A 26619-nucleotide genomic window follows, 5' to 3' on the forward strand; every position below is an offset into this window, starting at 1 on the left:
TTTATTTTGACAAAGGGTTAACATAGAGAATACATAAGGAACTTAACAGCAAAAAAACTAATAGCATTATTTAAAAATGGGTAAAGGATCTTAATAGACATTTCTCAATAGAAGGCATGCAAATGGCCAACAAGTATGTGAAAAAATGCTCAACATCACTAATCATCAGTGAAATGCAAACCACAATGAGATACCACCTCACTCTAGTTAGAATGACTATAATAAAAATACAAGGAAACAATTGTTGGAAAAGATGGGAACAATCCCACTAAACCTTTGGTGAAATTGTAAATTAGTACAGCCATTATAAAAAACAGTATGAAGATTCTTCAAAGAAATTAAAAATGAAAACATCATATGATCTAGCAATCTTACTACTGGGTATGTATGCAAAATAAATGGACATTATCAAGGCATATAACCATCAGAATATCTAAAGACAATGTGAAGAAAATAATTCTAAGGGCAATGAGACAAAATCATCATGTAACTTATAAAGGAAAACTTATCAGACTGACAGCAGGCTTTTCCACAGAATCCTTATGAGAGAAGGAATTGGGGTCTCATTTTTAGTCTTCTTAAACAGAATAACTGTTATCCAAGAATTTTATATCCAGCAATACTAAGTTTTATAAATGAAGGAGAAATATAGTGTTACTCAGAAAGCAAATGCTGAGGAAATTTGTCAATACTAAACTAGCCCTACAAGAAATGCAAAATGAAGTTCTAAATCTGGAAACAAAAGATTGATACCCACCGGAATATAAACTCCCAGAAGCATAAAATTTCCAGGACTTATAAAATAATAACAGAATGAAGAAAACAAAGTCACTAGGTAACAATCAACATGATGACTAGAATAATACCTCACATCTCAATATTAACATTGAATGTAAATGGTCTAAATTCTCTGCTTGAAAGATACAGATTGGCAGAATAAATTAATAATACACAAACCAAATATCTACTGTCTTCAAGAGACACAACTAAAACATAAGAATTCTTATAGACTCAAGGTAAAGGGGTAGAAAAAATATATCACGCCAATGAAAAACAAAAGTGAGCATGAGTAGCTATTCTTATATACAAATTAGTATTTTGAAGAGATATCTGCACTCCCATGTTTATTGTAGCACTATTTACAATAGCCAAGCTATGGAATCAACCTGAATGTTCAGCAACAGATGAATAAAGGAAATATGACATATACACAGTGGTATAGCCATAAAAAAGAATGAAATTTTATCATTGTGAAAACATGGATGAGCTGGAGGACATAATGTTAAGTGAAATAAGCCAAACAGAAAAGACAAATGCTGTGTGATGTTATTCATAGGTTAAACCTTAAAAAAAAAATGTCATAAGAGCAGAGAGTAGAAAAGTGGTTATCACAGACTGGGGAGGGAAGGAAGAAGAGGAGTAAGAGAAGTGATTGGTCAATGGGTACAAAGTTACAATTAAAGAGAAAGAACAAGTTTGGGTGTTCTATTGAAAAGTACAGTGATTATTGTTAACAATAAGGTACATAATTATAAAATAGCTGGAAGAGAGGCTTTGAGTATTTTTACAACAAAGAAATGAGGCATGCATGAAATGATAGATATGTTAACCACCCTGATTTGATGATTATATACTATATAATAATATACTGAAACATCAATTTGTACCTTACAAACATGTAAAATTACAATGTGTCCATTTAAAAATAAAATTACATTTTAAAAAATTGAATTAATAAAATCATATACTTCATAGTGTGTTATGGGTTAATATGATGTGTCAAATTGGCTAGGTCATAGTACCCAGGAAATTGGTCAAAAATTGTTTTAGATATTTTTGTGAAGGCACTTTTTAGATGTGATTAAAATTTTAATAGTACATTTTGAATAAAGCAGACTTACCTGGAACAAGAATGAGTTCTGTAAGCAGATCACCTTTGGACCAAAATTGTGACTCTTTCCTGAGTGCCCAGCCTGCTGGCCACGCTGAAACTCTTGGACTTGCCAAACCTCAGGATTTATAAAATTAAGCACCTATTAATGAATCTGGGCTGCTAAATCCAATAAATCTGATCCCAGATTCCACACTTTTAATTGGTACTTTACATTTCTTCAAAATAACACACAATATAACAAAATTCAACTCGAAAACAGAAATAGATTAACTTCTCCTTTACTGTGTAATGTGGCCTTGTGGTTAGCCTCAAAAAGACTCTGGGTCGACCTCAGAGGCATTCACAAAAGCCATAAGAAGTTAAGGTGCTCACCCCCGTCTCCACTGCAGAAACAGGGATTAAGCCGGTTGCCCCTTGAAGTTGTGGTCAGGACTTCTCTGATGCTCTCCTGACCTTACTCTCTCACTCCACCCTAAAGGAGCGGAATTAGACAACTGTCTTTTGATTTCCATATGCTCAAAGGAGTTAGATGTCATATCTACAAATGCCTTCTTAGATTAAAAGCTCCATAATTTTCATTATTCTTTGGCTCAGGAACATAAATGGAAACAACTATCAATCTCAATTTAGGGAAGAAAAAGGGGAGTGGAAGAAATGATTGCAAAATAGGGGTCTTCTCTTTTCTAAATTTGGAGTCTGCTACCCAGCTCCAATCAATTGTTTTTATGCAGACAAATGGGGACTATTTCCCAAGTCTTCTTATTTTTCAAGAGAAGCCAGAAATATAAAATTTTACAAGAAATACCCAAACTTGTAATGTTGAAAATGACTAGTAATTAAAAAGAAAATACTAGTGAAAGAGCCAATACAGTTTAACAGGTTATATATTTGTAGAAGAATTTTGACACAGGAAACCCCAATTTATAACTGCTAAATACAATTAATAAGATAATTAAAATGATTTTAAAAACCTTCCTGATTTCACTTCTAAACAAAATTACATATTAATTCTCAGAATCTATTTGTATTATGATTTAATAGAGACAAAAGAGAAAAAGATCTCTTCACTATGTAACCAACTTTGCTAGTTCTCACTCAAAATTTAGTAATGTTCTTCTTTTCAAAAAGTGACTGTTGGTCTGATCACTACAAACAAAACAAGTAACAGATGTAATTACCTGGATAATTTATAATATGCAGAGCATTCAGGACATTCACTGAAATTGTTTTTCAGATGTATCAAATTAATGTATTAGTAAAACAGATAAATACTGTTCACACTTATCAGACAAAACAATAGAAGCAATATGCAAATACCTCAACCTTCTTATTGTTTTAAATCACATGTGGCATTTTAGTTACTTTATCTCTGAAAGCACCTTTCAGTTAGCAGAGGAGTCTGGCCGTGAAGCCTCAAAGCAAAGAAAAACTCTATCTATTCAATTATTGTGTAATCCCCACATTATCTTACTACTTTATAACAGAGTAGTCACTGAAAACAGTAAAACAAGAAAGAAATTTGTTCTTTCTTTCTTGAATAAAGGTTGGGTTTTAAATTAAAATGTATTTTGTGTGTTTGTGTGTGTATATATATACGTGTGTGTATATACATATGTATATATATGTGTGTGTATATACATATGTATATATATGTGTGTGTATATATATGTATATGTATACATATATATAAAATGGCATATCTATATATCACCCCCTCATGCACACTACTTTATTTACCAATGACTTACTGACCCTCTGATGATTTCAAGCATTTAGTCATTATGTCCCACCCAAAAGCACATAACTGAGCCTGATAAAATTAAAAGAAGCCAATCTTTCAAATCAGCACACTGTGACTCTTAATAACATCCAGTAAACATTTGAGTAATTTTTCTTTCCAATAAGGATTGCAGAAATCCTGAATCTTGTTTCCTGTTAGGGTAAGATATAAAAGTATTCAACGTAAAGTGTAAAACAAAAACAAAAGTAAAACTTATTGCCAAAACTCCATCTATGAGCTAAAGCCCCATGAAAATATTTTTGTCTCAATGGGATATTTATGACATTTTTCCCTAAGAAATCCTTGCAATCTCCATAAATGGCTGTACTAAAAAGTCTAGTTTGAGAAATATGTTGTGTTTTTAAATTATTTTTTCTGATTTTTATATAATTTTCAAATAATATCAGCCAATAATGAAATAACACTTAGGTTTTATTTATCCAAACAGATACCCTGCAGAAGTATACCAAGCAAAACTTAAAGATTCTGATTGTCCTAAACTCATGTTGATCTACCTTGAATAAAGACCTCATTGTACATTTTGTTTTCCTTCTTGTTATGCAGAAATGCAATCATTTATTAAGAACTCAATGAAGAGTATGTTAAACATTGGCAAGTCAAACAAGGCTGTTTTCCACTTTTTTTTTTTAATTGATTAACCAGATGGATAACCAGAGAACACCAAATGTCACTAGCAAGGAAATGATTTTCAGTAGTGCTTTCCTGGGGTGTAATAAAGGATGAATTTCTAGAGACGTTTACATAAAAAAGTTACTGTTCAATTTTTTTTCTTTTTCTTTCTTTTTTTTGTTTTTTGAACACAGAATTTTGCTCTTGTTGCTCAGGCTGGAGTGCAATGGCATGGTTTCAGCTCACCTCAACCTCTGCCTCCCGCATTCAAGTGATTCTCCTGCCTCAGCCTCCTAATTATCTGGTATTATAGGAACCCACCACCACACCTGACTAATTTTTGCATTATTAGTAGAGACGGGGTTTCACCATTCAGGCCAGACTGGTCTCAAATTCCTGACCACAGGTGATCCACCCACCTCAGCCTCCCAAGTACTGAGATTACAGGCGTGAGCCACCACGCCTGGCCTATTGTGCAATTTGATTAAAAAGGAAGGGGTGGAAAACTAATTCAGAGTTGATAGAAAAGAGGTTTTCCCCAAAATGGGAAATTTACTTGATATTTTTCAATAGTTGAAACCAGCAAAGTCTGGCTGGCAATGAAATGACAACACATGTATTTAAAGTTACGCATAATTGGAGGGCTTTTATACTTTCCATCACAGAAGACAAGTTCAATTGATTTTTTTATTGAACCGATGAGCTGTTGCCCACAATTGTCTTAAATTGACTGGTAATTCAACCTGTGCCTACATAACACTAAAATAACAGGTCAACCCAGAGGGAGAAAGAATAGCAATCAAATAGATTTGGTTCACACAAATGTATCTGATTGATAGAATTTTTCACCTTGTAACCCACCATTTCTGTTTCAGAGATAAACATCCTCAGCTCAGCAGCAATTCTGTCAAATCCCAAAATCTCCACACAAAGAGAACATCTGACCCAGTCCTCCATCACTGAATTTCAGTCTCTCAATTTTTGCCTTTGGGAAATTAATACTACTACATTTGCATCTGCTTCCTCCATACTAAGCAGTGAACTTGGCTAGCCCAAGGCAAAATAGTGAAACCAAGTCTGCTTTGGGGTTGCTCCAAATCTCCCAATCAAAGGTTTTCTGTTTCTTGGTACAATTTCTAAAATTATCAGTTTTCCAACTTTATCTAATGTGTGAACTTCTGTGCCCCACCAAACTTAGACCTTCCCAAGTTCTCCTCAGAGCTTTACTAGTAGTTTTTGACAATGCAGTAAACTATTTGGAATTAGAAAGCTAAAAGCTGTTAATAGGTTACATTCCATGCAACTGTCACATTTTAGCTTAAGGTACTTTGGCACAAAGTTGTTACTACATGTGAGGCTGATCCTGAAGAGTCTACTTACATTATGCTTAAAACATTACAAATGGCACTCCAAGGGTCGAATTCTGGAGATTTTCAAGTTTAAGAGACTCATGCCTGACCCATCTCCAGGGAATCTGACTCGCTACATCTGGACTAAACCAAGGCACCTTTATTTTTAAAAAGCCACATAGGTAAGTTTGAGGTACAGCCAAAGTTGAGTGCCATGTGACTACATTGTGGTCATTAGATGTGGTGAAGTCTTCCTGTGCTTAGATTCTGGGTATTAGATGATTACCCAGAAGCTTGAAAACATTATGCCAAATTATAAAAGTCAGTTGTAAAAGACCACATAATCTATGACTCCATTATATGAAATGTCCAGAACAGGCAAATCTATAGAGACAGAAAATAAATTAGTGGTGGCTAGGACTGGGGTGGGATATGGAGAATGGGAAATAGGGTGGGGATAGCTAAATGTTATTTAGCTAAATGGTGTTTTCTTTTTTGTTTGTTTGTTTGTTTTGAGATGACAGATATATCCTAAAATATGGTGATGGCACATATCTGTGAATAGATTAACAACTATTGACTGGTATATTTTAAGTGGGTAAATTGTATGGTATATTAATCATATCTTAATAAGGTTATTACAGAAAATGTATATGAAATGCAATGAAACGTATATCTTCACATTTGCAACAGAAAAGTTCACCACTCTGTCTCGCTGTTTTGGGGTCTGAAGATTTAAAAATGCTGTCAGATTTTAAAATTCAAATTTTATATTTTCTTCCAACATTTACCATTGATGAATTAGTGGTTGAAACCCTGGGGAGACTCCACTCAATAACTCAGATGAATTGACATTCCTCAACAAAACATCAGGGCCAAGTCATCAATAATGTAAAAGAAAGTTCCCTGTGGTTGGCAGAGTTGATATCTCTATTGATGAAAATATGCTCTCCAGGTTTTACGTGTATAGATGATAATTTAATTAACAGAGTATAATTTCTGTCAGGGCAGAGTTGCTCTCCTGGCGACTCACCAAATCTTAAGAAGAGCACTCTGTCATCCACTGTTCAAACCAACACAAAAAGTCTGTCATCCTTGAGAGAAGTAGCTACTTCTAGAACTTCAGGCAAATTTAAGCTTTACATCCCACAACCATGGTCAATTCAGACATGCCTCAAGCAATCAAGGGACCAACGTAAAAAGGCATGTTCTTTTAAATATGTTTTTAAAAACCATTTTAATAAATGGTTTTGAATGAATTAATAAATAAGATACATGAAGGGGCATATTAAAACTTTATATTGATTTTAGCAACTATTACTCATTAATATTAAGTGAGATAGCTTTAGGAGCATGATTTGAGATGCTACTAATGTTTCCTGATTTAAATATTCTGGAAATGAATGTTATAAGGCAATAACTGAATGACAATAAACGAATGACAATTCTTAAGTATATTTATTGAAACTTAAGATTGTGTATATACCCATAAATCTTTAAATGCTAAATCAGGACATTTTAACTTTTTTTCCCCAATACTAAACTTCCCATTAGGAAACTTGTTTCTATACACTTTCTTGGAAGGAAACATTATAAAATCTCTTACTTTCTAGTTAAGAAAATGAAAGCGAAGATAAGAATTGACTTGTCCCATGTCATACAGAGAAGAAGCAGTAACGCTAGGGACAGAACCAGGGCTTTAGGGTGGAAGCCTCACCTCAGCTGGAGACACAGGTCTTCTTTAGACCCAAGGGCCTCATAGTCTTGTCAGGCTTATAAGCACATCAAATTTAAATGTCATGATCTAAGGACACTGGAAAGAGTGGCCCGACTGCCATGTTGCCTCCGACCCTATTGGGCTTACTCAATAAGAGAAAAATAGTACTTTGTTTTCCATCCACTCTCATGTTTCAATGGTTCATTCATTCAACAAATATTTAGTAAATAAATATGGATAAAGCACTGTGCCAGACTGGAGATACAAAACTAATAAGCTCATTTGTTGTCTTCAGAGTGCTTATGGCTCAAACTCGCTAAAGAAACCAAGAAATGCACCAAAAAATACAATTCCTTGACTATCAAATTAACAGATATTTGTAAAACGAACCACATTCTCAAGACAATGAATTGGGCAATCTTCATAAACTTCTGGTAATTTATAATAAGCATATTTGTTAACACTTATTTATCAATTACTATGTAAAGACCATTTAAAATTTTTAATATATGTGACTCATTTAATCCTCATTACAATATGACATAATATCCTATTCCTTAGCTGAGAGAAACAAGACAGAGATGAGAGAGGACTGGTTTAAGGCCCCAGAGAGGTCACTGTGTGCCTCTCAAACTTTATCACCTGCCCTCCTTGTCTGTTTGCCTACTCTCAGCTCAATAGTAACAATAACAACAATGGAAGCCTTAATGTCATAGCATTTAAACACGTAATGAAAATGAAAAACTTCTACTGCGCAATGAGCAGGCTACGGATTGGCTGGATGGAGAGGCATCTGCTCTGTAGGTCCAGTTGCTGATGTTAGGATCTACCTGAAGCATCAGGAAGACCATAGTCGAACCTGGCTTCATTTGCAGCAAAGTGAAGTCCACATTTAATTTCTACCTGGCTGTTCGCCCTTTGGGGCAAGGTCTCATAACTCCCATATACTCTACTTGCTTCCTCTTTCTCCACCCTTTCCATTGCTTCCTGTTTTAACCACACACAAATACACACATACACACACTCACACACACACACAATCTTACATTCTAACTTTCAAAAATTGCTTTTTAGCACGTTTTTACCCAGCAGAAACATGTGCTTTAACATGCTCTTTGTCCCAGTGTGCCGTGGTGTGGATTTTGTATGGAATTATTGTAAAAAGAAAAAAAAATAATGGCAGCTATTCCAAAATGATTGTTAAAGAACATTCATACTCCTCTTTCACGTCAGCCCCTTTTATATAGACTTTATTTACACTGCAGGTAGAAATAGATACTTTGTTGTCACTTTATAAAACTGCTCAGGTTTTTAAAATAGAATCTCCTTTTATACAACCACATAGAGTAATAATGGACAAGCGTACCTTCTGAACTACTTAGCCTGAGTCTTTTAATAACTAACCTTTCCCCATGGAGAGTTTCAGAATACATTCCTTGGGTAGCAAAGAAGAAAAAGAAAGAAGAAAGAGTTTCAAACAGATGAACAACAATGATGCCAAACCATAGAGCCTTTCTGTGTTTTAAAGTAATTATCTTTCAATTTTAAAAAAAGAAAACTGAATTCGGACACCCAATTTAAAAACAGAAAGGAAAGAAACTATCTTTTACCAGCATTTAGCTTTATAAAATCAAATATGACAAATTTTACTTTGCCAAATTAGACTTGAGAATAAACACACATAGTAGTTGGTTTCTTTCTTTCTTGGCTATAGTAAATAAAAGTTGACTGAGAAAACTCAAGAACATTGTATGACATTTGTAGAAGCGATTTTCTTAGAAATTTTTTAAAAAGTGTTTTAAGCATTTTTCTGAAATTTTTTTAAAAAGATAGATCTTCATTTAAGAGGTAAACACCAGTGTCTCATTACATAATCTACTTTTTTCTTTAGTTGAAGAGGACAACAATATAGACACAATATCAAAAGAGTTTCTGCAGCCATGGTGGATGTGTTCTCTTCTATTCCTATTCTTATTGATTTTCATGGTTCAACTGAATAGATATATGACTAACACAGAGTAAAATTAACTGTCCTGCATGAACATAGTCTGGGACTGGTGAACATTAGCAAACAGTCCTACACAATTTAAAATGTATCTACTTTATCTTCTTAAAATGTCCATTTACTCACAAACAATGTGACAGTAATATTCTTAGACTTATATTTTCATATACAAGTGACCAACCATCCTAATCTATTCACTTAAAAGAAGACCTATAGGAAATTTTGAATATAAGTAGGTCTGTGAAAAAATTAAGCAATTTTTTCTAAATATTATCTTAGTCAAAAATTCCTTCTAGTTTGCATTAATCCAATTCATCTTAATTAGTGTCATGGAACAATGACTATTAAGTTTTGTATGTCATTATTAACTAAATCTCTGTAAAATGCCTTGCAATAATAAGATGTATTATAACTTGGTTCCTCTGTATTTGTTTTGACTAAGAGTGATGATATATTCTTAATACTTAGTTAATATTTCTAAAATAAGTTTTACTATAAAAGTAATATAGGAAAACACATATTTGTGTACGTATATACATATACATATGTAACCATGAATGTAATCTATTTAGAATCACAAAAGACATTATCTTGACATCTTTCCATATACTTCCCATTATAACTACTGATTTTCCTAGCAAGGTGTGTTTCAAGCAAAATATGACTTAATAAGCATCTGGAAGTATTCATTCTGCATATGTGTGAGGGGAAGAAAACATATTGATTGGAAAAAAAAAATTCATTGTCCCTTGCAAGGATATTGATTTGACCATATGGATGAGACTTCACCCCTGTATTTTACTAACAGGCATCTCAGATTTGGCCCTCAGGGTCAATTTTCCAGTATAATTTTAAACATTTGAAAGTCACATTCATTCACTAAGTTGCAAAATAATGTTTTTGCATCAAAAATTGATTTCTCTGAGTCCTTTCAATTTTAGTACAAATAATTTATTGCTAGATGACTTTATGAGACAGCAGAAAATGTGCTTACCTCTTCAATATCCTTTTAACAAAAAATGGACCGGAATTTAGACACATCAGGAGGGAGGGAAATTTGACTAAGTTGTTATTTCCTTATGAAAGTGTTGAGATGGAGAATTTTCTAAATAAGTGCTGATCTTTGTTAAATCTCTCACCATAGAGATAATGCCAATATTTGACAGAACTGACAAGGCAAAGTTATTCTCTATTTATACTTTTTCTGCGTAATCTGGGTAGGAAAGCATACAAAGTAAAGGGGAAAATCTTATTCTGTAAACTTGAGAAGCTAGATTGCTACCAATACAGTAGTGTCAGGTGCAGATAGATTCTAGCTTATTAATTATTGAAGAAAATAAAATCAGCCTCAGTATTACTAATGATTTCCCATTCTATGCTTATTGTAGAATATTTAAGCAACAATTTAAAAATTAGAAGAACTGACCTACAAGCTTTTTTAAAACTATATTTATTTAAAGTGGACTTGGAAGATCACCATTGTTTCTACTCATCCCATCATTACACAGATGAGGAAACAAGATACAAAGAGGGTATATCAGTCAAGATTCAGTCAGAGAAACAGAACAAGCAGAAGACATGTGTTGAGGGATGTTATGGGGTGAATTGTGTCCTCTTAAGAGATGTTAAAGTCCTACCTCCCTCCCAGTAAGTGTGAATGTAACCTTATCTGCAAAAAAGGTATTCATGGATGTGATTAAGTTAATGACCTAGAGTGAGATCATCCTGGATTATCTAGACACACCCTACATAATGTATATCCTTATAAGAATTGCACAGAAAAGAGACAGGAGGAAGAAGAGGAAAAGGCCATGTGAAGATGAAGGCAGAGATTGGAGTTTTTCAGGCCCAAACCAAGGAATACCTAGAGTTCTCAGAAGCTAGAAAAGGCAAAAAAAATAGTTCTCTGCTGGGCCTTCAGAGGGAGTATGGTCCTGCCAATATCTTGATTTCATATTTCTGGCCTGCAGAATTGTGAGAATATACATTTCTGTTGTTTCAAGTCAGTGAGTTTGTAGTAATTTGTTACAGCTGCCCTATAAAATTAATATAGGATGAGCCATCAGAAAGAGCAAGCTGGCATTCTTGAGAACGTGCTGAAGTTGCAGCCCACGGGTGGAACTTCCTCATCCAGGAACCCTCAATTCTTTTTTTAAGGACATTCAATTAATTGAATTAGGCCACCCACATTTTCTAAAATAAACTGCTTTACTCAAAGTCAACTGATTATGAACATTAAAAAAAACTACAAAACATTTTCACAGCAACACTGAAATTAGTGTTTGATTGAATAATTAGGAACTATAGCCTAGCCAAGTTGTCATATAAAACTGACCATCATAGAAAATAAGTGGCTTGCTCAAAGATACAAATGGTATTCTAACCTTAAACAAAGTCAAATATTAAAATTGCCCTTAGATCAGCCAGCTAGCATGAGAGAGAATGTGGATACCATCTAATATACATACATTTGTGCAGAGGACAAATTAAATAATAACATATAGAGTTGCCGTAAAGTTCTCCTTAGAAAAATGGGACCAATAGAACACAGAAGAAACCCAGGAATCTCATCTGTAGATAAACTAAGTTCCCCAAGGTGCATATTTGTATACCAGTAGATAGTGGTTGTCCAGGTAACTCAAAGGTCTTGTTTTATTGAAGGGATTATTCATACAGTGAATTAAAATGAATTGTCTCAGACAACACCAGGGCTTCTGATGGCTTATGAGGGGAAAGGGAAAAAATGGTTGTCACACAAGGAATAAGACAAAGACAGAGATCGAAATGACAACTTTGAGTAGACGGTTGTGTTTCCTCCATGTCAATCCTTGTCCATGTATCATCAGTAAATTATTTGATTCTCATTAATGTGAGAGACATTTGGATTCATTTAGGGTATATGTCAAGCTAAGTCCAACATCAAGATGAGCCCAGGGCAAGAATACAGTCTCCCCATTGGAGTACTATTACAATGGGTTTTCAGCAAGATGGACCTAATTAGCATTACCCTAATCTCTATTAACCTTTAGAGAAGTTTATTTCTGACTATGGCTTCTGACCTCCTTTTTCTTAAAGCATTTACATTAGAAAACTTTACATTGTAAATTTGTTTTCTTCCTGTAGTGTAAATCTTCTCCTAACCTCTTGCCAGTTTCACAACCCAGGAATGTCTCTCTCAAGACCCTGGAAGCATCCTTTTCAACGTTTGGAGGACAGCATTCTAACTTTGATAAGCACTAATTAGCAAACACAGATGGCCTAATGACATTGACCAATCTCCCTACTAATATCCTCCAGTAATTTTCCATAGCTCATCCTAGTAATTAAAAATCCTCTCAATTTTTTATTTTTGGTAGAGTTGAATTCAACTCTCTCCCTTACTGCAATAGTCTTGAATGAAGTCTTCCTTATGTATTCAACTCTGTGCAATATTTATTTGGCAGTTCACATAGATCAGATTTTTCCAATCTGAGACATAAGGTGTACTGCACATGAGTCTAGGATGTGCTGAAACATTAGTACCCTCAACACTCAGAAAAGCTAAATGGAGACAATGCACACAGAGCCATAGCTTAATAATCTCTGGATACAAGGACCCACTTCCATTTATTCCATATCCATTTTCTTCCACATCATTCTGTATGTGAATTCTTATGAGAAACAGAAGGAAGGTCATGATATGGAAGATATAAAGTACTAAATTCCTTGTATAATACATATGTCTAAAACATCTATGCACAAATATTTGCATTTAAATCTAAAGAGGCTGTAAGAGGAGCAAAGAAAAAAAGAGGCAAAACTAAAATACATACGAAACTTGAAATATAACATCAAGTAATAAAACTGCCAAATGGTACCTAACAAAGAACATAAGAACAAGCTACACAACGGTGCAGACAAAAATCAAAATGAATTATATAAATTGAATTGATGGAGATAAATAAGATGTCAGATGTAGTATAAATGAATGAGCGTAAGATTTAGTAAATAAAGAAAGATAAGTTGTAGGCAGTGTTACACTACAAAAACTTTATAAAAATATGAGTTCTGTGAATTGTATCTATGTACTGAGGTTAAAAATAAATCAACAAACTTATTTGGACTAAATGATGTTAACAAAAGACCATGAGATCTGTGGAGAAAAAAAAAGGAGAAATTTATTATCTATTAAAAAAAAAGTTGGGCAACATGTTGAGACCCCATATTACAAAAAATTAAAAAAAAAATAGCTAGGAGTCGTGGCATGCACCTGTAGACCCAGCTACTTGGGAGGCGAAGGCAGGAAGATTGCTTAAGCCTGGAGGTCAAGGCTGTAGTGAGTCATGAATGAGCCACCAAGAAACAATCTGCATATTGGGGAGGCACAGTCTCCGGTACAAGTGAAAGTGTTATTTCCAAGGAAAAAAGAGAATATTAGAGGTTTTATAAAAATGGAAAAATGTTATGTACTGATCTTTGATAAACTTCATTGGTACTAGTAATGTTTGAGGAGCTGGCAAGCTCTGATTGATAAGCGATGATGTGGAACAAAACAAGTTTGATAGTTAAAGCTGGTATTTTCAGTAGTCATCTGATAAAATTGGTTTCAGGTTACTGCAGGCAGCTTCAGCTGCAAAAAATTACAGTTTTTGGAGCAATGTTTCATACCTTGAGTGTTTTTTCCCCTGGTTTCTCAACTCTGCTTCAGTTGGGTATGACAAGAATGACCCAGTTTGTATGATCTACTTTCACAGGGGCAAGCAGGGCAGGCTACCAAATGCTTGTCTAGCGATCCAGAAGAGGAGCTGAAGAGTCTTTACAAACAGACTTGACCTGTTTCATCACCAGTCATAGGTTGCTCTAATTTGCAGAAGTGTTTGCCTGACACATCATGCTTCTTTGCTTCCCTGGCCCTGAAAGCTTTCACCGAAACTAATTTCCTCCTGCTCTGTTCTGTGGTCTGCAGACTTCTAAATATTTCCTGCATCTCAGCGTCTTGGAAATTGATGTTAAACTGCATTTCTTAATTTTTGACCGTTGTTGTCCATCTTCTGTCTTGAATTGTAAAGACCCCAATGACATTTTCAAGGTGGTAAATTTGCCATTTCTGTTCACCTTTGGTTCCCTTGGGTACTGAGTACCTCATTTGACCCCTTTTTGCTCTAATCAAACTGATATTTAAATCTGGAGGTCCCTCAAAAGACCACAGAAGCATGAGAGCTGAGTGATAACGTGGCATAACCTGCCTTTCTGGGAGCCCCAGCCTCCCTCTTTCTCATTCATTCAGCAACCGTGTGCACTGAGTCCCAGCAGTAATCCAGGTATAGCACTTAGCCTAAGGCACAGTCGTGAGGACATCTGCTCTCAGAGTTGACAATCCATTGGGAGACCAACTATAAACATGAAAGTGCTGCAAGGAGAAGCAGAGGCTGCTGTGAAAGGAGGAAGTGGTCAAACCTGGACTGAAGAATCAGAAAAGGCTTCTCAGAAGAAGTGACATGTTGGCAGCTGAGTCTTGTAGTGTGAGCAGGAATCAGCCAGGTGACTATCTTGTCACTCTGAGGTGTCCAGTCCCTGCATTTCCTAGACTCCAGAATATACCCACAATCTGGTGTCTCATCCTAACTCTCCTTTCTTGGGAAACAGTGCATTTCCCCTAGGCACCCCTCATTTCAACTCCCATAATAAAAAATTAAATCATTTCTCACATTGTCTTGCTTCCTTTATGAATAGCACTCACAGTCACATCATCTGAGATAAATACTATTTCCACACTCACAAGCTTTTTGAGTAATGGAAGTCATATTTCTTATCTGAGCCCCATATTCCTCACATGTAAATATAATAATACAGACCTGCTTGATTACTTCACAGGGAGAAAAATGAACATAGTATCGCTACCGTTGTTACATTTTAACGGAACATTAAAGAAAAAAGAATCAACTTCTCTTAGGCACTTTTACTTCAAAATAACCCCTTCCATGTTTACATTTAAAGATAATCATAATCCTCCTCCTCTTCATCATCATCCTCAAAGCTGATATTAGGTGCTTGGTAATAGGGTGAATGTTCATAGAGAAACTCTAGAAATACTTATTCAATTATTTAATCCTCCCCCAAATTCTCTATTATATTACAGTATTCCAAGTTTATCAATAGCAAAATGAGGCATAAAGAGATTAAATGTTTTGCCAAAGTGAGAACAGTTGTGTGTGAGCACATAAGGCTAATCTCCCTTTGTTTCCCCACTTTCTGTGTCTGGACCCCTCACCTCATTATGCTCTTGGCATTGTTTTCTGTGATCTCATTAAAAGCCAGAAGCAAGCCTGGTCCATCCTATCTTTTGCAGCACTACAACAGAGCTGACTTTTATCTGCTGTAATGGTAGGAAATTTCAAGCCGCTTCCTGAGCAGGCAGTCACACAGAGTTACAGAATGTGACAGTGTTCCTATATAGTCATTGCTGCAAAACTAATTCTATTGAGAGGTAGAGAAGAAGCGGATAAAATGAAAGCCTGCTGCCAAAAGTGTTAGATGCCCTTTTAAACAACAACATCAACCTCTATTTACAGACCACAGCATGTACATCCATCAAGCCTCATGACTCATTGCCTCTACTCCAATATCTGGATTGGTTTCAGAGAAGCAAATAGAGAAAATACAATACCATCAGGGAGCCCTTTTTCTGTGACCCTGCAATGTTTAGGATACTGATTATTACCACTGATGCACAAGGTAACAATCAGCTACTTGCTTGTTTTCTCAGTTAAAACTTATAGGAGACTTTCATTGAAATAGATCGATGTTCATCAGGCATTTTTTTTTTTTTAATTGGATGTGGGAGTTTTGATTTAGCCATTTTTTTCTACTATTTAAGTGATAGATTCCTCTAATAAAAAGGGGAAAAGAGTGTCTTAAGTCTGCTGAAAAATCTGAGGGCAAACCAACAGATTTTGTGAACAGTTACAATAGCAATGTTGTTGAAATTTTTGTTTCATTTCATATAAATGAGAAATAAAAAATATTGCTACTTTGACCCTAAAAAAAAAAAAAAAAAGAAAGAAAGAAAAAGAAAGAAATAGATGGGAAGAATGAGAGTCCTAGCGAGTATATGCCCACGGCACTCTCAAGAAGCCCATTTCAAAGGAAAGTTGAATCGGTTACTGTTTGGGGGCACATCAAAGAATATCCTAGATTTAGTGAGATAATAACAGAAGAAGCAAGGCTATGAACCAATGAGCCCAAAACAAAACAAAACAAAGCCATATTCTTTCAAATAAAGCTTTCACCTCAGGAGCTAAATACTTATTAACAAAATGTTAAACCATTTTTTTTTGCTGAATAACCCTGTTGCCTCTACTGCAAGATGGAGCTAGATGAACTGAATGGCTAAAAGGTCAGTAACCCACACTGCTGCTAGTATAGAAATTCCCTAAGTTATTGCCATCTGGGCTTTGAATACTCCATTGTCCCTATAAAGCCTACTTTTTTAATAAACAGGAAGCTCCTGTAGCCTAATATTTTCTGTTTCTTGCCAGCTCTTAGTAAATATACCAAGTGGCACAGAAGTGAACTACTTCTCTGGGAGAATTTTCTATAGTACATCTAGCTGTGTCCAAGCACCTCTTTGTACTGAACAGTAAGAGACCTAGGAGCCCTGGATATCTAAAAGTAGAGATCATATTGATTTTTGTGCAGTAAATAGGGTTGGGTAGAACCATGAGTGGGGTGAAGGAAAACACTTTGTTGACTTTTTTATGGGATGCTTACTTGTCATGCCTTCTTAATTGGGCAAACTCAGACAATTTATTAATTTCTCAAGTGTAAATGGAACAATAATGTCTTTCAGGTAAGCTTACATGAGGATTAAATAAGAAACATCATGTAAAGCATTTAACATCATGGTTGGGCCCAACATGTACTTAAGTAATATTAGCAGTTATGTATGTGAAGTGTTTGGCAAAAGACCTAGCACACTGTAGGTACTTTAAAATATATATATTCCCCCCCCCCACTTCCAACATTATTATTTCATACCCTTTAGTAATTTCAATTTCCAACCCTGACTCCAACCATATTTTGGCTATTTTCAGAACTCACATTATCTTTCATATAACAAGCTTTATCAGTTATAAATAGCACTGACTGAAGATAACTTCAGAACAGCAGATCTCCCTTGTCCCAAAGGACAAGATGTCAATGGAATCCCCGATGTCAATAGAAGCATCATTTATTGGAAGATTTATGAAGACAATAGGCATTTTTTTGTATAAGTTCTGAACTATTTGAATAAAATTAGTGAAATATCAGATAATGATCAATCAGCCCTGGGTTTTACCTCAACTGAATTCTGCAAACATATGTTAAGCAATTCTTCTCCTCGCAATATAGTTGTGGGCTCTGTAATTTAATAAGGTCAACCCATAAATCCCCAAATTCATGGGACTGTTATAAAAAAGTGGGAGAGAGGGGAGTAGTAAGATACATAGTGCTTCAAAAAATTAGTCAAGAAGTATTTCGCTTTGGGCTTGGCTAGATACAGAGGCTTAAGATCCAGAGGCTACAGTCTGTATCTCACCCTGTGCCATCTCTGTTTCAGCTGAGTTTTCTCTTTGATAACGTGTTGACTTCTTTCCCAGTGTGATTCCACTTTGCTGTGCTATCAGCTGTTGGGTAGGTCCAAACATATACCCTCATAGTTTAGCAATTATAAAAGCAAGAGAGCCTTTCTTTTCCAAAAGTTTCAGCAAAAGACCCAAGAATGTGAACCACTATTATGGTTTAGATTTTAGGAACATTCACAAAGTAATCACTCTGGCTCAGGGGATGGAGTGATGTTTGACCAGGACAAGGTCAGGTGCTCATCCAAGAACTCCGGAAATAAAGTCAGCCTTATTCAAAACATTTAGATTTAAAAGAGTATAATTAGGGTAGAATTTTATTAAGAATAATCAAAGCATGCTTAGAATTTTTTAAATACAATACAGGATGTAAGATTTAGAATTATGTTTGAAAGTGGCAAAAGAATACCTCAAAATAGCAAGCACTTTAAAGAACACAAGAGCTTATTTCTCCCTGACCATCACAACTAAAAGGTAATCAGTCCCCAACCAATAACATAAACAATTTAAGAAATTCAGGCTTATGTCTTTTATTGGTCTAGTATGGGTTTTATTACCAAGAGTATAATACTGTCCAAGGTAATACCTGGAGTTCCAACCATTACATCACATTGGACCTAATAGGTAGTCAGAACTATGAACTTAAAGAAGCAGCTCCTCTCCCTTAAAGATACATTACATCCTGACAATTGCACGTACAATTTTCAGTTGCATCCCATTGACCAGAGCTAAGTCACATGGCCACATCTAACATTAAAAGAGACAGAGGTATGTCGTCTTTATTCTGGGCAGCTAAAAATTAGAAGTCATATCATTGTACAGAAAAGGAAGAATGGGGATTTGGGGGCAATTACATGCCTTCCCCAAACACATGTAAGCAAATAAATATAATGGACTACAAATGCTGTACAGACACACTAATAAAGTAAAAGTTTGTGTTTTATCTTTGTAGAAAGCCATGGAACTCTAAAATTAAACCAGCTTCTTGACAATTCTGCCAAATAAGGAAAATTCCAATTGTTCTATGCACTAAGATAATTCTAAATAATGATAAAATAAAATTGTGGCAGCCAGATGCTTCAAGCACATCACAAACATCTTTGAAGATCTATCGAAAGCAATCCTCTGGGAATACTAATGATATAATTTCCTAGCCTTAGGCTTTAAACATTTTAAATCTTTCGATAATTTCAGAAGGAGAAACAAGAAGTTTCTATGACTACTGAAGAGTGAAATTAAGGAAATGATGCCCCTATGTTATTATTATGAAAAAGAGAAGGTTAGTCATGGTGGTTCACACCTGTAACCCCAGCACCTTGGGAGGCTGAGGCAGGAGGATTATTTGTAGGTCAGGAGTTCAACACCAGCCTGAGCAACATAGTGAGACTCCCCTCTCTACAAAAAATAAATAAAAAAATAAATAAAAATTTAGCAGGGCATGGTGGCACACACTTGTAGTCCTAGCTACCCAGAAAGATGACACAGGAGGATGCTTGAGCCCAGAAGTTTGAGGTTACAGTGAGTTATGATTGCACCACTGCACTCCAGCCTGGGAGAGGAGAAGTCCAAATAATTTAGTCTAGGCCATAGCCAAAAAAAAAAAAAAAAAAAGAACCAGAATCAAAACTAAGACAATGATCTTTAATAAGTTCACATAGTCTAGGACAGGGGCAGAAATTTTTTTTCTTTTTTCTTTTTTATAAGAGCCAAATAGTAAATACTTTAGCCATAGAGAAATATACACAGCCCCTATCAAATCTACTCCATTCTGCTATCGTGGCTTGTAAGCAGCCAGAGACAATATGCAAAGAAATGAGTGTGATTGTACTCCAATAAAACTTTATTTATGAACACTAAAATTTTAATTTGATATAAATGTTATGTCTTGAAGAGTTTCTCTTTTTGATATTTTTAAAAACTTTACAAAATTTTGGAACCTATTAGCCTAGGCCAGAAAAAGAAAACCAGGTTGTGGCCAGATATGGCTGATTCATGCTACTTCACAATAAAATACATACTCTTGTCTTCAATTCAGCATTATCAGCATTATAGATGCATTATTGCTATGGTTTACATGTTTGTGTCATCTCCAAAATTCATGTTGAAACTTTATCCCCAGTGAACAGTATTAAGAGGTAGGGCCTTTAGGGTGATTAGGTCATAGGGCTCCACTCCTGTGGTTGGGATTAGTGTCATAAATGGATAGAGGGAACTAACCAGGCCCATTTGCTCTTCTGTGCCTTCCACCAAGTCAGGTCTCAGTGTTTGTCCCATTCTCAGGATGCAACAAGACACCATCTTGGAAGCAGAGATTGGGTCCTCACTGGACACTAACCTGCAGGGAACTTGTTCTTGGATTCTTACTCTTCAGAACTAATATATTTTTGTTCTGTAAAAAGCCAATCTCAGATATTTTTTTAGACTAAAACAAATATACATTTCCAGTTTTATCATCGGCTTGTGCCCAGAGGGAAAGAGTTAAACTGCTGTGCTGTAGCTGGCCTTGTAAGCCGGAGAACGTAGCTGCAGGTGTGGGGGTGGCAGAGAGGAGCTGCAGTGCAGAGCAAATAGCCGAGATAAAGGCAGACAATGTGAAAGAGCTGCTGGTGAGAGAGCTGCTGGTGAGAGAGCTGCTGGTGAGAAAGCTGCTGAATAAAACTACATTTCACCTGCCTATGCCCCCACTCAAGTGTTCTTTCAGCTGTCTGCCCATGCACCCACTCCCGTCAGACCTCAGCTGGGGTTGGAATCTGACCCTGAGCGGGACATTTTGTGTAGTCATGATCCTGACAATTGGCGACATCCGCAAGATGAAATGAGTGGATTTTCAGCACCCAAGGCTTTTGTGTCCGCTATGTGGCCACAGCATGAGCTGTGGTACCTGGTGGCCGCTGTGCTGTGAGGATGGACTGCAATAAAAACATGAAAGGCAATAGATGTGTCTCTCGCAAGCGTGGAGATGGCACTGATGTACCTGGAAGTGTACAACGCCTAGGAGGAAGCATGCCTTTGCTGGCAGAGTCAGATGGGTGTTTGTGACTATGCTGGGGGAATTGCATGCCCAGTCCCTGCAGGATGCGGCACAAGGAGGAGGAAGAACCTCTCTTGCAGTCTCGACCCCTGGTCCTTCAGAAAATAGAACATGAGCAGCTGTTGGGCCCCAAGGGTGGTCCAGAGACACCCTACTGTGGTAGAACACACTTCCTTTGGTGCCTGTGCCCTTGCTGAGTTGCAGGAGTTAAGCAAGTAATGTTGGCAGTGTTTGGGGAAGCCCTCTGCCTGAATACTCCCTCTCTGGAATGAAGGAGCTAATGCATTTCTTGCCCTGCCTCCAAGATTGGGAGAAGGACTTTGCTGCACAGTGAGGGCCCGCCAGGGTGTTCCAGTTCACAGATTACCTACTGCAGTCTGGTGGAAGTGTAAAGCCTTTTCTGATTGAAGAGAGAATGGCCGAGGTGCCTGACTTGGTGGGGCACTGGACAACCAAAGGCCGCCTGTGGATTTGGCAATCCACTGGGCCCTGAGCCCAGATAAGTTTCTGGGCATAGCTGCATTTATTAACTTTTAAGAAGATCGGTCAGGAAAAGTAAAACCTGTATCTTTGCATCTTGGCATCGGCTGCTCGGCGCTCCACTTATGCACTATGTCTTTCTCTCCCGTACCTGAAGACATTCTGGGGGTGGATGTTTTGCACAGCTTGGCAGCTGTGCTGTCTGTCATGGACTTAATGGACCATTTAACAACAGAACTGGAGGGTGCCACTGTTTGGTGGATTTGGCCAATGCATCCCTCTGAATCGACATCGTTCCAGAGAGCCAGGAACAGTTTGTCTTCATAGGAGGGTGACAATGGATTTTCACAGTGTTGCCGCAGGACTATATGCATAGCCCCACCATATGTTGTAGCCTTGTTAATGATGTTAAATCTGATTCTCTGTCAGATTTAGGAGTGGCAATGCCCCCTTGCCTGGGATTGGACGGTGAGGCTGAGACAGCCTTTCCTGGCAGCCAAGCAGGCTACTCAGCAGGCACAGGTCCTATGGGTAGTTGATCGGAGGTGCCCATTTAAGCTAGATGTTCATGCGACCACAAATATTTTTATTTGGGGCCTATAGCAGGACACAGAGCATCCGAGTATGCCAATGGGCTTTTAGTCCCAACTATGGAAAGGAGTCGAGCTCTGGTATTCCTTAATAGAGAAGCAGTTAGTAATAGCAGGATGTTTGTGTTCATGGATGACAAAGCCCTGGACTGGGAATGCAGTTAGTAACTGCATATGCTGCTCTTTAGCTCATAAGAGCATGGAAGGATGGGTTGGTTACAGTCATTGTGTGGATGATTTACCCTATGGTGGGATGGGTGCATTCACGGGTAATGACCCTTCGGACTGGGAAAACTGTTAGTAACTGCATATGCTGCTCTTTAGACTCATAAGAGTATGGCAGGATGGATTACAGTCATCGTGCGGATGACTTAGCCAATAGTGGGATGAGTGTGTTCATGGGTAATGACCCCCCAGAATGGGGTGGCACAGACATCTACTTTAGTGGAGCGGGGTGCCTACTTGAAGCAGTGGAGTACACTTCATACAAGTCCCTTAGCATCAGAGTTGCAAGAGGTCTTGGGACCTGTAGTCCTAATGCAAGATAAGACCATAGGGCATAAGGCCATGGAGTCTGAGGCACCCCTAGACACTGAGCCTTCACTGTTTAGGGAAGGGTGTGCTTTTTTCCCTAATGGGGACCCAAATAGGTGGGTCTAGCTGAGGTACTACTATTGCCTGGATTGTCGCAGTCCAACTTAGCACTGAAACCATATGGTTTGAAACAAAGTGTAGGCAATATAGCTAATGAGCTGAACTCAGGGCAATGTGAATAGTGATTACCAAGGAGGTGACACCTGCTTGTGTACCCAGAAGCTTATGAATCAGGCCTGTGTGCCCAAAGTTTATGTGTCAGGCTTATGTGTCAAGCCTATGTGTACCCAGATGTTTATGAATCAGGCCTGCATGCCTAAAGCTTATGTGTCAAGCCTATGTGTACCCAGATGCTTATGAATCAGGCCTGTATGCCCCAAGCTTATGTGTCAAGCCTGTGTGTACCCAGATGCTTATGAATCAGGCCTGCATGCCCAAAGCTTATGTCTCAAGCCTATATGTACCCAGATGCTTATGAATCAGGCCTGCATGCCCAAAGCTTATGTATCAAGCCTATGTGTATGTATTAGGCCTGCATGCCCAAAGCTTATGTGTCAGACTTGTGTGCCCAAGCCTGTGTATTGGCCTGTGTGCATGAAACTTATGTCTTCCTTGGCATAGGGGGTGGAATGTAAGGTACATGGATGTACCTGGTCAAGGAATAGGCCAAGGTGGACATTCGGGCCAGAGTGACTCAACAAGTTTAGGGTGCAGGTGCACACCTCCACATGTTATGTAACCTGTTTGTGTAAGCTCATACTTGACTTGGAGCCACTATTGTTTGAAAAGATATAACTGTCCTGCTGATGCTGTGCATGGGCTCAACATGGTGTGTGTGCTGGTGCCCAGAGAGAGAGTAATGCTACTGACTCCTGTAAGGGAGAGCTGGTTGCCTTGGATGTGAGCAGAGGGGAGCCAGGAATCAGCTTGTGCCCAGAGAGAGTTAAGTTACTGACTTTGGAGCTGGCCTTGTAAACCAGGGAGTACAGCTGCAGGCATGGGGGCAGGAGAAGCCACAAAGCTAGCTGCTGAGAGGAGCTGCAGAACTTGAGCAGACAGCTGGGATAAAGGTGGACAGTGTGAGAAAGCTGCTGATGAGAGAGCTACTGCATAAAACTACATTTCACCTGCATAAAACTACATTTCACCTGCCTACGATATCCCAAGTTTTCTTTCAGCTATCTGCCCATCCACTCACTCCCCTCGGACCTCAGCTAGGTCTCAAATCTGACCCTAAGCATGACATTTGGCATAGTTGTGAACCTGACAAAGGGATTAGGTTTTTCAAAGCATTAAAAAAAAAAAAAAAACTTGAAATTCCAACCAACATAATATTCTTTTTTTTAACCCTCACGTGTCTGTCTTAAGTCACAATAAATGCAAGTGTTCAATGTGCTCAAAATATCTTAACTCTTTTCCTCAGATGATTTGCACAATTAACTAATCCATCAGAAGCTTAGAAACCATTGTACATGAAAGTAATATTTATTCTAGTGATGTATAGTATAAGTGACACTTTCCCAAAACTTTTAAAAACTATTTTCAGTTTTAAAAATAAGCAATGTTATTACTGTCACTGACAGTGAGCAACGAAATGCTCAAACTCAGAAATAGAAGGAAAAGGGCCTTTTGTTTTGTTTTTACATTACAAAACATGACTAGTTGTGTATCCAAATGATTTTTACATTGTGTTCAGCTCTCTGAAGCAGCACAATGACACTTCAGTTCTATTTTAAAAGATAGAATACCAGATTAGATAGAAGTGAAAATTTATTCGGAACACAGAAATACAAAATTTCATGGTCATTTCCTAGGATTCCTCTCAGGGCAAAGCAATTACCATGTGAAAGCACTTATTCATATCCTGGCTCTGTGCTGATACCTGGAGTTTTGCTGGGAGAACAGTGAGAACGTGATAATAGAAGGAAGACTCTAAAGACCATAGAAGGAACCAGAGATTCTGAAGAACAATTTCAATAAGATTTTTTTTCAATTTAAACTTTTGCATTTTTCCTGCCTAATCTTGTTCCAAAACATAGGTCCCCATGCCCATAGTAACTGCAAGTCCTTTAAGATTTGCCATGAACATCAACTCCGGTAGAAAACAGGATCTGTATTTTTTCCATCTTGCCTAACTACTTAACTGGGCCTTTTACCCCTTTGTCTAGGGACTGTTCAGAAAGCAAATTCAAGTTTCCAGGAAAGTCCCTACAACTAAAAAATTATCCCTGGTGGTTCTGTTGCAGGACTTTTTTTTTAGTTCAGCTAAAGATGAGGTCCTTTGTGCCATGACCATGAAAATTTAGCCTCACAGACAATTTCAATGGTAAGAAAGACAGGGTGTTGTTGGGGAGAGACAGGGACTCTCACAAGGCCAGAGTTCCTGCTAGAGGGCTTCCTGACTAGTCATTCGAATCCAGGTTCTACACAGGAAAAGGCGGGGCCAGACTCTTTCCTGCTTTAAAGGGCATGAACTTCCTGAGACTCCACCCCAGAGTGCAGGCAGATTGGAGTTTTCCCAGGAACATCCTCCAACCTGGCTCTCACAGTTCTGTCATATATGTTACTTCTAGGTCACAAAATGTGGCTTTGTGGGGGGATGCTTGACAATAAATTTTCAGATTTCTGTCAACTTCGTTTGTAAACTTTTATGGAAATTTTACATTGACTCAAAATTCAAATGTGATGTCACAAAATTCCTCTCGGTGTATTAGAGTAGGTAGCTAATTAGACAGGAACAAGGCAATAGAGAAACCCCCTCCTGCTGCCCCTTCCACAAACAGAAATGTCAGGTGATGATCAGGTGATGGTCAAGGGGTTGTTAACTGTCTATCTAAAATAATAATTGCTCACAGCTGGCACCAGGGAACGGTAGCACCCCCAAAAGATAGGAAAAATCCAAAGCTGGTTATCAGTAGCTTCCCTGTAAGACTTCAGGAATTGGGTGAGTGGGCTCACCCACACGCGCTAAGAGGCAAAAATGGTGGAATTTAACAGATGTATAATTCCCTCAAGTGAGTTTGTGTGCAACTCCAGTAAACACACTGTGCATGCTTCCCTCCCAAATGCTAGCAGAGGCCACTGCACATGTGAACAGCCCACCCCAAGGGAAGACTCAGGGGGGAAGAAATACAAAACGGCAGAAGTATGTCAACGTATAAAATCCCAAGTCAAAAGGTCAAACTGCGATCTTGATCTCTCAAATTGCCTGCCTGCTCCTCTTCCACATGTACTTTATTTTCTTTTCATTACTGCTGTTGACAAAAAGAGTCAAACTCTGTACAGTATATGAAGATATTTATTCTGAGCCAAATATGAGTGACCATGGCTCAGGACACAGTCCTCAGGAGGTCCTGAGAACTTATGCCCGAGGTGGTCAGGGTACAACTTGGTTTTATACATTTTAAGGAAGCATGAGGCATCAATTAAATACAATTGAGAAATACATTGGTTTGGTCCAGAAAGGCAGGACAATTCGAAGCAGGGACTTCCAGGTAATAGGTAAATTTAAACGTTGTCTGGTTGACAATTGGTTGAATTTGTCTAAAGACCCAGGATCAATAGAAAGGACATGTTCAGGTTAAGATAAAAGATTGTGGAGAACAAGCTTCTTTTGAAGTCTCATAGTCACTGCCCTTAGAGAAAATAGATGGCAAATATTTCCTATTCAGATTTTTAAAAGGCTCTGGGCTCTCTATTAATATCTTCATGATTGGGAGGGCCTCGAAGAAAAAGATCTAGCTATGATTGATAGAAATTCCTTACAGATGTAAAATTTTCCCCATAAATGATGGCTTTCAAGGGCCATTTCAGTATATGGCAAAGAAACATGTTTTACAGTAAAATAGATTGATTTTCTTTTTCTGTTACATAATGTTATGCCAGAGTCAGATTGGAAAGTAAGTCACAATATATAAGGTAAAATAAAAACCATCTGATGATAATTTAA

This window comes from Mandrillus leucophaeus, unplaced genomic scaffold (assembly GCF_000951045.1).
Source record: "Mandrillus leucophaeus isolate KB7577 unplaced genomic scaffold, Mleu.le_1.0 Scaffold378, whole genome shotgun sequence".
Lineage (NCBI taxonomy): Eukaryota > Metazoa > Chordata > Mammalia > Primates > Cercopithecidae > Mandrillus > Mandrillus leucophaeus.